Genomic DNA, 18,533 nt, shown 5'->3' on the forward strand with positions numbered 1-18,533 from the left:
TTTATATAATTATGTTTTAATTAACTTAAAAAATCCAAAAACAATTTCAAAAATTCCAAAAAAATTAGTTTTGTTCTAAAATCAATTAACAAACATTTTGTACATATTCTAAACTTATTTTCTAAGTTTGATCATTTTTTCATCTTTTCTTTATTTTAAAATTAATTAATCATGCATTAATTATATTTAAAATAAATCATAAAAATCCAAAAAATATGCCTTTTATTTCTTGCAATTTAAAATTCCTAGATAAATGTATAGGATGTCAAATTCATGTAAATAGGCTAGTTTACATTTCCCGCACAATCGATGTAATAGCGTAGATTTACTTTCTGCACTTTACATTTCCGCATTTTAATTTCCAGCACCCATATAAACTGCGTGTATGTCAAAGATAAAACTGAACCGTCAGATCACTAACTTCAAAGATAAATATCTGAATTCAATCACAATCACATTTGCACCTCCTAGGGTAACCCCTTTTCACTCTTTTCAAAATCAAAGTTACATTTCTACTGTTTCGAGTACAAAATCGAACCTTTTGTTTATATCCGACGAATGGATAGATTTTTAAAGGGAACAAGGATAAAGACCTCCTAACTCAGGGTAGACCTCCTAGTTTGCTTGCTCAAAATCAAAACAAACAAAATTCTCATACACTGTTGTTTTTTTAAAACGAATTTTCCAAAAGACAATATTTTGTATACATCCAAACACGGATCATTACAAAATTAACGATCTTTTCAAAACATCTTTCGAAAGATAAACAAGCATTTGTATATATCCGCACAAGGATCATTACAAATTCTATTTGCAAAGGTATTTCAAAAACACAGGTAAAGCATTCCGAATCAATTGAAAAGTAAAGCAAATGAGCTAAGCAAACTAAAGAGCCCATGGATAACCATGGATACAAAGGGTGCTAACACCTTCCCTTTGTATAACCTACCCCCTTACCCAGAATCTCTCAAAGGTCTTTTTTCTGTTTCTTTTATAAACCTTTCCTTCATTGGATAAAATAAAAGGTCGGTGGCGACTCTGTAAACTTTTTCAAAAGTGACGCGAAAGCGTCCGATCGACAAAAAAGAGTCAGTTCACGTATCCCACCCACGGAGGGGTATGGCCCGAAAGGACGGTCCACAATACCCAATCGAACACTCTTAGGGGTCACTTCACATACCAAACTCATATCTCGAAATTGCTCAATTAATTCTAACTCCTTAACCATCATTGCCGACATATGCAAAGTCTTGCGACTCAAAGCATCGGAAACAACAATAGCCTTTCCTGGATGATAATTCAAACTAAAATCATAATCTTTCAACAGTTCTAACCACCTTCGTTGTCTCATATTCAATTCCTTCTGATCAAACAGATACTTCAAACTCTTATGGTCGCTAAAGACTTCAAATCTAGAACCATAAAGATAATGTCTCCAAATCTTCAACACGAACACTACAGCAGCAAGTTCTAAATCATGTGTAGGATAGTTCTTCTCATGAACTCTCAACTGTCTTGATGCATAAGCAACAACTTTACCATTTTGCATGAGCACACCTCCTAAACCCATCTTAGAAGCATCACAATAGACCACGAACGATTCTTCCGGATTAGGCAATATCAAAATCGGTGCCGACGTCAACCTTTTCTTCAACTCAACAAAGCTCTCTTCACAAGAAACATCCCACACGAAAGCTTTACCCTTACAAGTCAACTTAGTCAACGGAAGGGCTAACTTAGAGAAACCTTCAATGAACCTTCTATAATAATCGGCTAATCCCAAAAAGCTTCGAACCTCGGTAGCCGACTTAGGAGTTTCCCATCTCAACACGGCATCAACTTTAGACGGATCCACGACAATACCATCACTCGAGATGACATGCCCCAGAAAACTAACCTCTTTCAACCAAAACTCACACTTGGACAACTTAGCATACAATTTCTTCTCTTTCAAGACTTACAATGCCAACTTCAAATGCTCAGCATGATCTGATTCTGATTTAGAGTAAATCAAAATGTCTTCAATGAACACCACCACAAAACAATCCAGATACTCATGGAAAATGCGGTTCATGTACTCCATAAATACTCCAGGTGCATTAGCAACACCAAAGGGCATCACGAAATAATCATAATGTCCATAACGTGTTCTGAAAGCCGTCTTCTGCATGTCCTCATCTTTCACTTTAATCTGATGGTAACCCGACCTCAGATCAATCTTTCTAAACACACGAGCACCAACCAATTGGTCCATCAAGTCATCAATTCTTGGAAGTGGATACTTGTTCTTGATTGTCACCTTATTCAACTGACGATAATCAAAACAAAGTCTCATACATCCATCTTTCTTCTTAACCAACAACACTGGAGCTCCCCACGGTGACACACTAGGTCTCACAAACCTCTTCTCAAGCAGCTCTTCCAATTGCTTCTTCAATTCAGACAATTCTAAAGCAGACATCTTGTACGGTGCCATAGACACAGGTCTAGTACCAGGTACAAGATCAATAGAGAACTCAACTTCTCTCTCAGGCGGCACATCGGGAATTTCATCAGGGAAAACTTCAGGAAATTCACATACTACCTTCAACCTTTCTATTACAGCCTGATTCTCAACAGACATCGAAGCAACCAACGCGAACACTTGAACATCTTCTTTCATCAACAAACGAAACTGTCTGGCCGATAACAACTCTAAGCCTTCCTCTTCAGGAGAAGAAAACCTCACAGACTTATCAAAACAATTAATGTGAACATGGTTATGCCCTAACCAGTTCATCCCCAAAATCACATCCAAACCTCTCAACAGCAAGCAAACAAAATCAACAAGAAAGTCTTTGTCGAAAATTGACACGGGACACTTAAGACACACAAGAGAAGTAGTCACCGATCCCTTAGCCGGAGTATCGACAACCATTTCTCCATTCATAGCAGATAACACCAGACCCAATCTATCAACACAATCAGCAGATATAAAGCAATGCGTAGCACCGGTATCAATGATAGTAATCAAAGGAATGCCATTAATGAAACATGTACCTCTGATGAGTGAATCCTCACTAGTGGTCTGAGTTCCCGACAAGGCGAACACCTTCCCACTAGATTGTTCCTTCTTGGGCTTCTGACACTTGCTTCCAATATGGCCTTCTTCACCATAGTTGAAACACACCATATCCTTATGCGTACAATCGGACGATGCATGACCAAACTTCCCACAACGGTAGCATCTTCTAGCATCAACATTACACGACGTGCTCTTGTGACCAACCTTGCCACACTTGAAGCACACAATACCAGCAGGAGCATCTCCCCCACTAGTTCTCTTACCCTCAACCGCTTTCTGCTTGCCCTTTCCACTCGAAGCTTCATAAGGCTTACCACGACCTTGATAACCCTTTCCCCTCTTCTCACTTATCACACGATAATGAGCATTGTTATCCTCTTCATAGATCTGACAACAATCAACCAAATAAGCAAAGATACGAATCTTCTGGTAACTAATTGCTTTCTTAATCTCCGGACGCAACCCATTCTCAAACTTAATGCACTTGGAAAACTCACCATTCGGCCAATCATAGTGTTGGTAAAACTTTGCCAACTCACCAAACTTAGCAGCATACTCCACAACAGATTTGTTCCCTTGACTTAGCTCAAGGAATTCAATTTCCTTCTTGCCACGGACATCTTCAGGAAAGTACTTCCTTAAGAACTCCATGCGAAACACAATCCAAGAGATCTCTTCACCATTCGCTTCCAATCTCCTACGGGTCTCTAGCCATCAATCATCCGCCTCAACTGCTAGCATATGAGTCCCATACTGAACCTTCTGTTCAGGAGTGCAATCCATGACACAGAAAATCCTCTCAATCTCCTTAAGCCATGTCAATGCGCCATCTGGATCATAAGTTCCCTTAAACACATGAGGGTTCTCTCTTTGGAAGGTAGCCAAACTCCGAGAAGCAGCACTCTCTCCACCATTCGGTTGTGTGGACCTCCGTTTTTTAATTCCGGGCCATACCTCTGTTCTGTAGAGATACGTGAACTGACTCTTTTTTATCGTTTAATGCTTTCGCATTTTTGAAAATTCACAGAGTCGCCACCGACCTTTTATTTTATCCAATTAAGGAAAGGTTTATAAAAGAAATAGAAAAAAGACCTTTAAGAAATTCTGGGTAAGGGGGTAGGTTATACAAAGGGAAGGTGTTAGCACCCTTTGTATCCATATTTATCCATGGGCTCTTAAGTTTGCTTAGCTCACTTGTTTTTCGATCACTTTTCAATTGCTTTAGAATGCTCATATGTGGTTTCAAATACTTTTGTAAATTGAATTTTGTAATGATCCGTGTGTGGATGTATACAAAATGCTTGTTTATCTTTCGAAAGATGTTTCGAAAAGAACGTTAACTTTGTAATAATCCGTGTTTGGATGTATACAAAGTATTGTCTTTTTTGAAAGTTCTGTTTTGAAAAACAACAGTGTATGAGAATTTTATTTGTTTTGATTTGAGCAAGCAAACTAGGAGGTCTACCCTGAGTTGTAAGGTCTTTATCCTATTTCCTTTAAAAATCTATCCTTTCACCGGATATAAACGCAAGGTTCGATTTTGTACTCAAAACAGTAGAATTTTGACTTTGATTTTGAAAAGAATGAGAAGGGATTACCTTAAGAGGTGCAAATGTGATTGTGTTTGTATTCAGATATTTTATCTTTGAAGTTAGTGATCTAACGGTTCAATTTTATCTTTGACATACACGCAGTTTATATTTGCTGGAAATTAAAATGCGGAAATGTAAAGTGCGGAAAGTAAATCTACGCTATTACATCGATTGTGCAGGAAATGTAAACTAGCCTATTTACATGAATTTGACATCCTATACATTTATCTAGGAATTTAAATTGCAAGAAAAATAAAAGGGCATGTTTTTGGATTTTTTATGATTTATTTTAATTATAATTAATGCATGATTAATTAAATTAAAATGAAGAAAAAAGATGAAAATATATTTAAACCTAGAAATTAAGTTTAAAATATGTATAAAATATTTGTTAATTAATTTAAAAACAAAACTAATTTTTTTGGAATTTTTGGAATTGATTTGAAATTGATTTAAGTTAATTAAAACATAATTATGCAAATAATTAAAACTTAAGGATAAAATTATTCAAAATATGTACAAAATTAGTTTATAATATATAAACAATATTTAACATTAAGAACAATTTTTTTATGATTTTTTGATTGGTTAAAATAATTAAAAAGCAAATATATAAATATATACTAATTAATTATACTAAATATTGAAATTTTGAAGGAAAATAAAATATTTTTATTTCAGAAAATAATATATTATTTTAGAAGTCTAAAAATATTTTTTGTGTATTTTTTGGATTTTTAAAACTATTTTTAATTAATTTAACAAAGAAATTAAAATAAAATAGAAAATAAAAGGATACTGATCATGTGTGGTTGGATTGAGGGTCCATGATAAGGATTGTTTGATCTGGCGCGTTGGATGATTCATTAAATGAGATCAGATGGTCCAGAAATTGAGGCACGTGGTGATCAGTACACCTGCAAAGCACAGAATTAGAGGAAATTTTAAAAAGTACGCGCGCTGGCTGTCCAATGAAGTGGGGACACCTCATCATCTTCAACCTCTCGCTAGGGCCTTTTACAGCGCTTTTATGAAAGAGCGCTGTAATTGATGAGCTTCAGACCTGCAAAATAACGAATAGGGGTAAACGTGCAAAGAAATTTGGCGCGATGGTACCATTCAACTCGTCTGATCCATACGAACCTAATGGTACTACTTAGAACCTCTAATTTTGCCTATTTCAGAAAGCCCTAATTTTGAGATGAAGAACCCTAAAATGGTAGTCTCGTGTATACGTGTTCAAACTCCAATTAAGTTTCCAGAAATGATCTACACCTCAAACCAAACTTAATTATATGTCTACATCTTGCTAAGCATGTGTGAATAACCAGATACAAGTTGATTTAGGTTCGAACAAATTATGACCTGTATAGCTCGATTTAGTGAGCTTCAAGGCTTGCAATTGATTGGGATACGTTTATTGATGTTCAAGGAAGGTGTTTGAATATTTATTTTTTATTGAAATGGACTGAAACTTAAAATTCGAATTCCAAGTTTCTTTGAAAATTACAAGTTGTTACAAGAGTGCTATATGCTTATGAATGCTACTGAATTCGTTCTCTCTATGTTACTGAAGTATGATAGTCTATATATAAGCATTGAGTGCTTAGAATTGAAGCTAAGAAGCAACTAGTTGCCTTTGTGGAATTCTTGCATTTTTTATATTAAAAAAGCTTTGAATTATTGACCAAGTCTTCTTGCCTTCAATGCACCTGCCTTGCTCTTCAATTCTCTGCAGAAAGATGAAGATTCTTTGGGTGAGTCATGCTTGGAAGTTAAGCTACCATTTATCCATCCATTTTCCTTTTAATTTTAATCTTAAAATAAGATAAAATCAAGCAAAAAATGAATAAAAATGGTGTGGGCTTAGTCTTGGTCGTGGGAGGCCCATAATAACATGGAAATGATGTTTGAATGCTGAAAACTTGGCCCCATTTGGAAAAAATACATTTTTGAGCAATGTTGATTTCATGCATTTTCCCAAAATTTAGCCAACTTCAACAAGGTGTAAATCCCTCAATTTTTGTCATATGAAGGAGATATTTCACTTTTTGGAAACCTCAAAGAGTCCTCTAACCAATGCCTTTGGTCTCATGTCAAAATGATTTTTGAAGCTCCTTGTGTGTCCTTTTGAAAAAAGTGTCTTTTTGTTGACTTTGAAAATGACCTGTAATGTCTTTGATCATATTTTTCAAATGGTGAATCCAATGACCATGGGATCAATGGCATTTGAAAGATAATTGAATTTCCTTCAAAACAAGCTTTGGTTTGAATTTTCTGGATGAAGGATGAGAGAGTTATGATCAGTCAAAGTTGAGTTGACTTTTCAGGCAAAAACCCTAATTTTGAATCTTAGGGTTTTGTTGATTTTTGATCTTTCCTTGATGAATTATGATCATCCAATGATCAAATGATGAATCCTTTGACAAAATATGGACTTTGACAAAAAATTTCATTTTTGACTGTCTGTTGACTTTTTTGGTCAAACGGGTCGTCTGTTGACTGTTTGAGCTGCTGACGGTGCGTCTGAGTGAATTGAAGTTTGAAAATTTGTATGATGGTACTTTGAGATATATGGATGTGTATGAAATCCATTTGAGCTCTCAAAACTTGTTTCTCCTGTAAAAACAAGAAAAACCCTGATTAGGGACTGTTTGTGTAGGAGACAGTTAAGCGTACCTGATTTTTGTGCAGTGTTGAGTTTCTGCTAATCGCGTGATATTCAGAAGACTTCTAGAACAAAAATCTTGTAATTTGGAATTGTGAAAGATTGATTTGATTGATGGTACAAAACACTGAGAATTGTACTGCCAGCAGTTTGGCTGTCGACTGACTGTTCAGGTATTGACGTAGCAGTTAGAGTGAAAAATCAACAGTCAAAGTTAATTTTCTTTTTTGTTGTTTTTGTTTTATGTGAAAAATGAAAGTTTATTTACATGACTTGTTAGAAAAACACAGACATAATAAATAACTGATATTTACTGTATGCGGGCAAAATTACCGATAATAACCCTGAAAATCATTTAATGCACAGAAAAATGAATATTTGACTGGCAGAAAACACATAAAATATTATCTGAGTAATTAAGCAATATTATGACAAATAGTACAACATTTAATACTGACAGTACAAATATTACATACTATATTGAACAGTACGACGAATAAACGGTACATTTAAGAAATAAGAAATACGGCAAATTTTAAGAATGACGGTTAATGACCCATGCTATGAACAATAACATGTAGATGATTGGGAGTGCAACCATTGCAGGTCCACACTCTTCAGGACTATGCAGGCAGAAGAAAGTCATGATCACCGTAGCAATGGTGATGACTGTAAGAGACAGTGTCTCTATCCACTTTGCCATTCTTGTCAGGGAAGAAGAGAAAATAGATATGAGGTAGGAATTTGAAAGATGAGTTAGAATTTGATGTGAGATTTTACGGAAGAAAATGGGAGGTATTTATAGAATGGAAAGAAGGATAGAGACGTTGGGGAATGATGTGATTCCGTACAAAAGGAAAATTTGAGTGGAAGTAAGATTTGAAAGAAAGTGGAGATAGTGTTGGGAAAAAAGAGAGATTTGATTTTTGAAAAAGAGATTTGAAAAGATTTTTTGAAAATAATGGAATATAGTACAAAAATTAGTGGGAAACAAAAGATAATAATAATCTACTTGTTACCAGTACAGTCTGAGTTTCCTGATTCTGCGCCTGCAAAAAGATTTAACTCTGTACCAATTGTGTCAGTACTATTTATCTGTAAATAAATAAATAGCATGTGTGAAGTAATAAACAGTATTTGGCGTTTGCGTAAGAATAAATTCAACTGCAAGCCAAATTACTGTATAAGAAAAATTCTAAAAACTAAGTGTTTCATATGTTAGAATATTTGTTGAAATAATCCATAATTATATGAGACTCTTAATTTTCAGATTGGAGTTTTCTTGAAAAAAGATGCGGGCAAATTTTGGGGTATAACAGGTTGGTTCTCCAAAGCTTGAGCCATTGCTTCCAAAGCAGCAGCTATTGCAGCATCATTCCTTCCAGCCATCACAAGTCTTCACTACAACACAAAAGCAATCAGCACAAACAACAATATACGCTTGTTAGACTACACTACGACACGACACATGGTCGGACAAGACCGACCTGCTCTGATACCACTAATGTAACACCCCAAATCTACCCCGCAATAAAGAGGAATACCAGAGTACAAAATTTCAAGCAAATAGAACCTAACGATTTGGAGCATCACATTTTAAACAACAAAATCACATACATATATCATGCTCAATTGCTGAGATACATAACACACATGTAGGAGAATAATATCGAAATCATTAATCATTGTCAGCCAATCAAGTACTTGTATCGCAGCGGAAAATCATATGTCAACAACAATACAACTCATAATATCACGACCAAACACGGCACGATACATCTAAAAAGTCTCAGCATAATCTAAGGACAAGGTTTAACAAGGATAAACACAAGAAACCAAAACATAAACAAGTAATCCAACGTTCCCCGAGTGCTACGTATCAGAGCATAGACACACACCGACTCGAGCTATAGGTACACGACTACTCCGCGTCATTACCTGCACGTTACCAACAGAGGGTAACATTCAAACAGAAACGGTGAGATATCAATCATTATAAAGAAGCGTATGATAATATTCAAAGCGGAGAAATAATCATACATCGGTCACCACTTCTCAACATATATCACTTACTACTATTCACAACATTCAACATCTTACCGACAACAATAATATCAATCTCAATTAAGGCATACATAGTCATTTATCACATATGCTCAACGAAACAACCATCAAATTGACACAAGATAACATTCATGTTATGCGCACACAAATATTCAAGTACGACTCATCATACGACTTTACTTATGCAACTCAAACAATGCAAATGCATGTGGTACCATTGGAGTAAAACTCCCGTCTCAAACAATTGCCATTGGGCCGTCTCAAACATTCGCCACAAGGGCCGTCTCAATCATTTGCCACTAGGGCCGTCTCAAACAATGCAATGAATGTGACTCAATGATGCACATTCACAATCACACTTAACGACATAATCGACTCAAACAACATAATCTACGTATACGACATGATCAACTTAAGCGACATAATCAATTCCAGATATCCAATGTCAACAAAATCTAATTCAAGAAGATTCCAAGAGTATTCAAAGTTACACTAAGCATATTCAATGAAAAGACATCAATTAGGGCTTCACGTAGGTTCAAACGGCACTTAAAAAGGAGTTACGGTTCAAAAGTTACATCATTTCAAAGTTTAGAAAAAGTTCTGCAAAACAGGGTTCGCGGCGCCAACAGGGTTCGCGGCGCGAACTGAGTGAATCAAATATTTCCTAAGTTTCTTCCAAGCAGTTCGCGGAGCAAACAAGGGGTCGCGGCGCGAACTGAGCAGATCCAGAACTTCCAAAGTTTCTGACAAGGGGTTCGCGACGCGCATAAGGGTTCGCGGCGCGAACTGGCGATTTTCAGAAAACCCCAAACACAGAAAATAGCATACGAAACCCATCCCAAAACCCCTAAACTCAACCCAATCAAGTTGGAAAACATCAAACATCACGAACAACCACAGAATACATGGTATAAACACAAATACAACACATATTATGGATCTTATAACATCATAACATCAATTTAAACACATTTCAAATCATCAAATCAAGCATTTGTTCATAGACCTTAACATCTCTACACACAACTTCCATGGATGCAACATACAATTAAATCCCACCCAAAACATCATCATACATCCCTTTAGCATGAAAGAATCCCACCCTTAACTTAGGTTTGGATTGAAGACAACTCTAGCTTCAATATTGAGATTCCCCTCTTTCTCTTCACTCTACTCTTCTCTTCTTTCACCAAAACCCCAAAATGAACTTCCAATTTCTATTTCCTCTAAAACCCTTGTTTTAGTTAAACCCTTACTATCTTAAATTACTAATGGGCTCTAACTAACACCCCTCACTTACTAATACCAACTTAGGCCCAATAATCAACAACACTTACTATCTTATATTATTTACTAACAATCCCCAAATAAAACAACATAAGATCAAATAAACATATAATTAACACATAATTCACAATTAATTCACTTAACTCACATAAATAAATAATTAAAGAAAACGGTCGTTACACTATCAGCTACACCCTTACCTTTATCAGGTCGGGTGGCATTTTACCTATTTATAGAGATTACACAATTAATATAAATATATTCAACAAATGGTTCACTAAGTAAAATTATAAAAATATAATCTCAACAACCGGTTTTCATTAACACATTCAATACATAGTTCATTAAGTGAAATTATAAAAATACATTTTCAACAACACATATTCATTATTCTAAATCTTCATGCTCGTCATCCACATCATTCTCATCATTTGATGTGATATTGTCCTCAGATGCAATATCTTCATGCTCTTCATCCAATATAGACGAATCAACTAGATGCCCCTCAACCATTGTATCAGACAAACTTGTAGTTTGTTCATCTGCAACCACATCATTAATTTGTTCCACTTCATCAACTTGGAAAGTAAGATCTTCTTCCACTAGATCGTCAGATTCAATATGACCCATTGGCTTTGTTTTTATGACAACACACCACCCTCGTTTACGTGGCACAAATGAAGGATAAGGAACATAATAAACTTGCCTAACAATATGTGACATTATGAAATGGTCATACTCTTTGTACCTCCGGTCCATTTGAATCTCAACAGTACCACATGTCCTATCTATTTTTGTGCCTCTAGTTGGATCATACCATTCACAATAAAACAAGACAACTTTATTTTCCGAGTCCAAGTAAGTGTACACCAACTCGTAGATATGTTTGACAAAACCATAGAAGTCATCTTCACCACCATCTGTAACTCCTTTCACAAAAACACCACTATTTATGGTCTTTTTCCCTTCAGTCCATGTATGAGTGTGAAATTTATATCCATTCACGAAGTATGTGTGCCATTCATTTGCGCTTTGAATAGGGCCTTGAGACAAGTTTCTCAAATGGAGTATTTCGGGAGTCGGTGCAACAATGTTATACAATCTCTCCTTAAACCATGCTGGAAATTGAGCATGGATGACACCAGATGTTGATTGTACACCGGTAGTATGAAAATAGGTGTTGTTGAATTCCCTAAAAAGAAACACATTATAAGTTTCAGAGTAATGAGTTTTATGATTGTAAAGAAAATTAAAAGTTAGGGGTATGTATACTTGCTCAAGAAATTGTTTAACTTCAACGCAGTTGATCAAGACATGAACATGGGCAGATTGCGTTTCTTGTTGGGTCAACCAATGCACACCCTTTTTTCCAGATGGACGGCCTGGAAGCCCGAAAACCGATAAAGTGAATTGACTCCTTTCACTAATATTGACAGGATTTCGAATGATTTTTGGAGTTAACATCAAATACTTGAAATAGTGACTGCAAAAATGTGATGTTTCTCGATGCAAGTAATGTGCACATATCGATCCTTCAACTCTAGCCTTATTTTTCACTGATCGTTTTGAATCACCCATGAACCTTTCAAACGGATACATCCACCTATATTGAACAGGTCCTCCAAGATAAGCTTCATAGGCAAGATGCACAGGTAGATCTTCCATGGAGTCAAAAAAACCAGGCGGAAATACTTGTTCCAACTTGCATAGAATGACTGGAATATTTCGATCCAACTTAATGATGTCATCTACTTTTAAAGCTGAAGCACAAATATCTCTGAAAAATTGACTAATTTCAGTCAGTGGATTAAGCACATGTTTAGGTAGAGAACCAAACGCAATTGGTAACAATTGTTCCATAAAAACATGGCAATCATGACTTTTCATACCATGCAACTTCCCAGTGTTAGCGTCAACACACCTTGCTAAATTTGAAGAATAGCCGTCGGGCATTCTCAATTCTTTTAACCACCGACAAACCGCTTTACCTTCTTGGGAGGTCAGACTGAAACAAGCCTTCGGTTTCAATAATTTTCCATTTGGTTGAGGCTTCAACTCCAACTCTTTTCGATTGCACCATTTTTCCATGTCATGTCTAGCCTTCTCATTATCTTTCGTCTTGTCTTTAACATCCATCACGGTGTTAAATACATTATCAAAAAAATTCTTCTCAATATGCATAACATCTAGATTATGGCGCAACAAATTATCTTTCCAATATGGAAGGTCCCAAAATATACTTCTTTTTGTCCAATTGTGATCGACCCCATATCCTTCAATTCTACATGCCTTTCCAATATCTGTAATTTTTGGTAGCCCACAAACTTGGTCCCATACAGCACCTGGTGACAATCGGGGCGGAGGCATATCTGTTACCTGTTTGTCTTTTATGAAATTTGTCTTGTTCTTTGTATACAGATGATTTTTTGGTAGAATTCTGTGGTGACAGTCAAACCACGAGCTTTTCCCCCCTTTATCCAATGTAAACGCCTTGGTGTATCTCATACAATGCGGACAACCCATTCTGCCATGTGTACCCCAACCAGACAACATGCCATATGCTAGAAAGTCATTGATGGTCCACATCAAGGCAGCTCGCATAGTAAAGTTTTGTTTACGTGATATATCATAAGTCCATTCTCCACCAATCCACAACCTCTTCAAATCATCAATTAAAGGTTGTAAATACACATCAATTCCGGCTTTTGGACTCGAAGGTCCTGGAATGACGCACGTCAAAAACATGTATGGTTTTGTCATGCACATATTGGGAGGGAGGTTGTAAGGGGTTACAATAACTGGCCAACAAGAATACGCACTTCCCGACACTTGAACATAAGGAGCAAAACCATCTGAGCATAATCCAAGCCTGACATTTCTAGGTTCTGCGGCAAAATCAGGATGTATTCGATCAAAGTGTTTCCATGCCTCGCCATCAGATGGATGCCGCATAGTGTCTGGACTTGTTTTGTTTGTATGATGCCATGTCATTTGACTTGCACTGTGCATTGAAGCAAACATTCTTTTTAACCTTGGAATTATCGAAAGATAAAACATGGACTTTACTGCTACACGGTCTTGATTAGTGTTAATGGCTCTACCGCGAACTTTATATCTTGGACTCATACAAAATTTGCATTCCTCCAACAATCCATCTTGAGTACCAAACTCATTTTCATAAAACAACATACAACCATTAATGCAACAATCAATCTTTCTTACTCTTAAGCCCAACTTCGAACTTCTTTGCTTCATAAAATGTTGTAGGTAAGTTGTCTTTCATTGCAGTTGAGTCCAACATCATTTTTACAAAGAATTCCAAACACTGATCAGGAACATTCCAATTTGACTTGGCGGCCAATAATCTCACACACATTGATAACTTTGAGTCAGACGAACCGTCAAACAACGGCGTATTCATCTCATTCAACAACTGATAAAATCTCTGCGCTTCCTCGTTCGACATCTCTTCCCCATCAAAATCTTCAGGTTGATCATAGGTCACGTTCACACCAAAAGCATCCTCAACCATGTCACCGATCTGATTAAAGTTTTCCTCATATTCAATAGGCGGTCTTTCCTCATACTCCATTGGCGGACGACTACTTGAAGCATGCGTACTGCTAGTCTCTGGTACGTTACTCGGCAATTTTTCACCCTTAAACGTCCAAACCCAATAATTTTCCATGAAACCCCTTCTATACAAAGGCCTGACCACTTCTTCTGGGTCACTAATTATAGGTCTACATTCACATTTAAGACAGGGACACCTAACTCCTCCTTCGCTTTGACAACATTCTTGAGCAAACGCCCACGTGATAAACCCGTTAACTCCTTCTATAAAATTGAGTTTAAGTGCACGTCTTCCTGGTTCCACTCTATCGTACATCCAACTATGATAATACAAATAATATTCCATACTGCACATATATCCAATCATTCTCTTTTTAGTAACAATAATTAAACATTTACTTATATCAACTATAAGTAAATAATTAAACATTTACTTATATCAACTATAAGTAAATAATTAAACATTTACTTATATCAACTATAAACAAAATATTATTATATATATTTTTTAAAACAAAATAATATACTTCACACTATAATAAACATTTTTAAAACAAAATAATATATTATTTTTTAATAACTATGTAATAACCTTCTTTTAAAATGTTGTTTAAAAAATACTACTTCACGCTATTTTGTTCTTAACAAACTTATTATTCCTTTGAAATATAAAATATAATTCTACTCTATTGTATTTTATTTTAAATATACATACCTAATATATTTCATTTCTAATAACATTTTATTTATAATATACAAACTTAAATGTGATTGCATAGATTAAATGTGATCAATTATAATTTTCTAATTTACAAACTTACACGTCACAACATTTTTTTTATAAACTTTCTGACTCTCCCCCTTAATTAACGTTACTTTTTATTTTTAAATATTATAAATATGTTGCGACGTGAATTTCACGTCCCAACTGATTTATTTTACACACGTGAAAATCACGTCACTATTTCACGTTGCTAGGGAGCACATTTTTTGTAGTGTTAATTCCAATACCCCACACACATATCAACATAAGCACCACACGTTACATAATCTCATAGATACTTCATATTAACTCAAATAATCACATCAAAATAATCAAATAATAGATTAAATAATTAAATCTAATTATCGGGGTTTAAATAATGTCTTAATCACAATTAGGGTTTTAATGACAAAACTCTATTTTATTGGGTGGATAGAGAAATATGCAGTTTTTATATGACAAGATATATTGTAAGAAATGACAAAGCTCTCTTTCTATTGAAAAGAATGAAAAAAATTTAAATTTTGGAAAAATTTAATAGTTTTCTACTTACTATATTTTTGTCAAAAGAATAGCGTATTTATATTCTTCTGATTTTAATTATTTATTTTGTTATGTTTTGTATGGATGTGGTTTACTAAAGTTGACCTCTTACAAATAACATTTTACGTGGACGTGGGGAATACGAAATCAGGTTTTTATCGTAATTGTAATCTAATTTAAAACGGAATATTTAAAATTGATAATTTGTTTATGTTTAAAGTAAATATAAATTTTAACGTAATATTCTTAGAAAAAAACTAGGATGCTACATTGTCCTCAATCAAACTAGGAATAACCTCCATAAGATCATCAGAGACTACATAGTTTCTTGCAAAATAAAAACTATTAGCAAAATATTGCACAACACGAGTAGTTAACTCAGAAGGATCTGTTATGATGTTATCTCCATGTCTCAAGCAAGAAATCAAATTTCTAAATTTTTCTATTTTAGCCATTCTATGGAAGAAAGCAGTGTTCCTATCTCCTTCTAGATGCCATATTACTGGATTTTTTATGCTAAAATGCCTCCTGCTTGTCCAGAATATTTTCCAACTCCCTTTTGGCTGCAATTTCTTGATCGTTCGAATCACCAGTGATGCCATCAATACTGATTTAGGTTTGGATTTTCTGAAGCTTATCAGTAGCATTTTTTTTACCATGTTGTGAATGTTGCCAAACACGGATTTGAAGTTTCCTAGTGATAATGAACATAGGATAACCAATAACTTGAGTATCCCATATGAGTTTGATGAAGTCGTGATAATTTTCATTAAGAGCCCGCATATACAGAAATTTAAATTGGTACTTGAATCTGAAAGAAGTGAAGCAAGTTTCAAACAAAAATAGGGACATGATCGGATCTTATTCTTGGGAGAGTATTAATATGAACATACATGCTAGCAGACAACGAACTATTAGTGCAAATTACTCTATTAAGCTTCCTTTCCCATCACTAAAACCAATCTCACCGTCTTTCTTCCCTCAATTCAAAGAAAGACTTGAACTGAAAAAGTTTCAATTTCATATAGGACAGTGGCTTATATATTTTTTTAATTTTCATTGCCGAGAAATGAGGAAGAAAGTAGATGAGTGAATCAGAACTCTTATTGAAAATGGAGTAAAATCAAGGCTTAGATCAATGTTTGTCATTGTTGGTGACCAGGTATTGTTTTTTAGCATATTGATTTTAGACCCATACGGAAGAAACTTATGCATCGAAAAAGTTATGGATATGGTATTAACTGACCTTAATAAGTTAATCGACTGAAGTCAGGTTATTTGTCACTTGCCCAAAGTTATTTGTAAGATGGTGTAAGGTTTTTATAAGGTGTTCAAATTTATATATAATCACTTTATAACATGTGTATCTTTTAAACTTTAATTTAACAGCACTAGTATTGGCATAAGAAATATGAGAGTTAAGAACACAGTTGACAATGTAGCTGCATGTAGTCTATTATTGATTTGGAGAGTTTTTTGAAGAGTGTCAAACATGATGACCAACTTTTTGTTGTATTGGAATATTATTTTTTTTATGTCTGGCCTCTCTCATTATATCTGTTAATTGTTGCTTAAAAAATGGTTTTGAATTTTGATATTTGCAGATCAATTTTCTTAAGGAGTTATTGACTGCTACTACAATATGGATTTATTTATTGTTGTGTATTGGGACTACTACTGCATGCAGTTTTTATTAAGGTAATTGCATGTTTTCTCATGGACCACACTCTTGTTGAATTGAAACTATGACTGGTTTACTTATTGGATAGATAAAGATTTACCTGCAGAATTACCTGCAAAACTTCCTGCCGAATAAAATCCGTAGGAAATCAGAGTATTTCTAGTAGTGTACTAGAAAGTGTTTTTGCACACAATGCCCAAACATTTTGCTTATTCTCAAGTATTTTTTTTAATTTTTGATTACATAAGCTCTGCATGTTTAATAATTAGTACTCCCTCCGTTCCTTTTTAAGTGTCATTTTAGCAAAAAGCTCTTCAACCAAGATAGTGGATTATTAGAGTTACTTTTCCTATCATACCTTATTTATTTTTCTCTTTCCAAATAAATTCATTCATACACTCTCTTTTTCCAATAACTAATTGAAAAATGTGAGGTGAAGTTATTGAAAAAATAAGGGTATAATTGACAAATTATAACATTAAATTATAAAACGACACTTAAATAGGAACAAAAAAATTATTCTAAAACGACACTTAAAAAGGAACGGAGGGAGTATTATTTATACGATACAAATATGAAATTTGTAAATTTTTTAAGGGTTAAATAAGTGTTTGGTCCCTCTAAATATATCAGATTTTGTTTTTAGTCCCTCTAAATATTTCCTTTAAAGAATGATCTCTCTAAAATTTTTCATCCACACTTTTGGTCTCTCCTACTAACGTCTGTTAACAAAGTTGATGTGGCACTAACACGTGGCAGTGCCCCTGTCAAATATGCTGACGTGACATGACACGTGGCTAAAGTTAACCTGATAATAGAGTCCATAAAATTTCGTAGTTAATCTGTAGCTAAAATCGTAGCTAATCTCTAGCAAAAATTTCTTGTTTTGAAAATTACAATATGTTCATATTGATAATTTTTACTATCTTTTCTTTTCCTTCCATTTTTTTCATTCCCATTTCTTTGGATTCTTGAAACTTAAAAAAAATGGCACAAGAAAATGCAACTCATCATCATTATCTAATGAACCTATTCTTCATCATTATATTCTTCATAAACATGGCTTCATGTAGTTATGGAGTTGGAGTCAACTGGGAAACCATGGCAACTCACCAACTTCCTCCAAACAAGTTATAAAAATGCTTCAAGAAAATGGATTTGATAAACTCAAAATCTTTGATGCTGATGAATGGGTTATGGCAGCTTTATTAGGCACTAACATATTATGTTAGCCATTCCTAATAACATGTTGGAAGAATTAAGCAATAATCCAGAAGCTGCTGATTCTTGGGTTT

The sequence above is a fragment of the Vicia villosa genome, unplaced genomic scaffold, assembly GCF_029867415.1.
Source record: "Vicia villosa cultivar HV-30 ecotype Madison, WI unplaced genomic scaffold, Vvil1.0 ctg.003619F_1_1, whole genome shotgun sequence".
Lineage (NCBI taxonomy): Eukaryota > Viridiplantae > Streptophyta > Magnoliopsida > Fabales > Fabaceae > Vicia > Vicia villosa.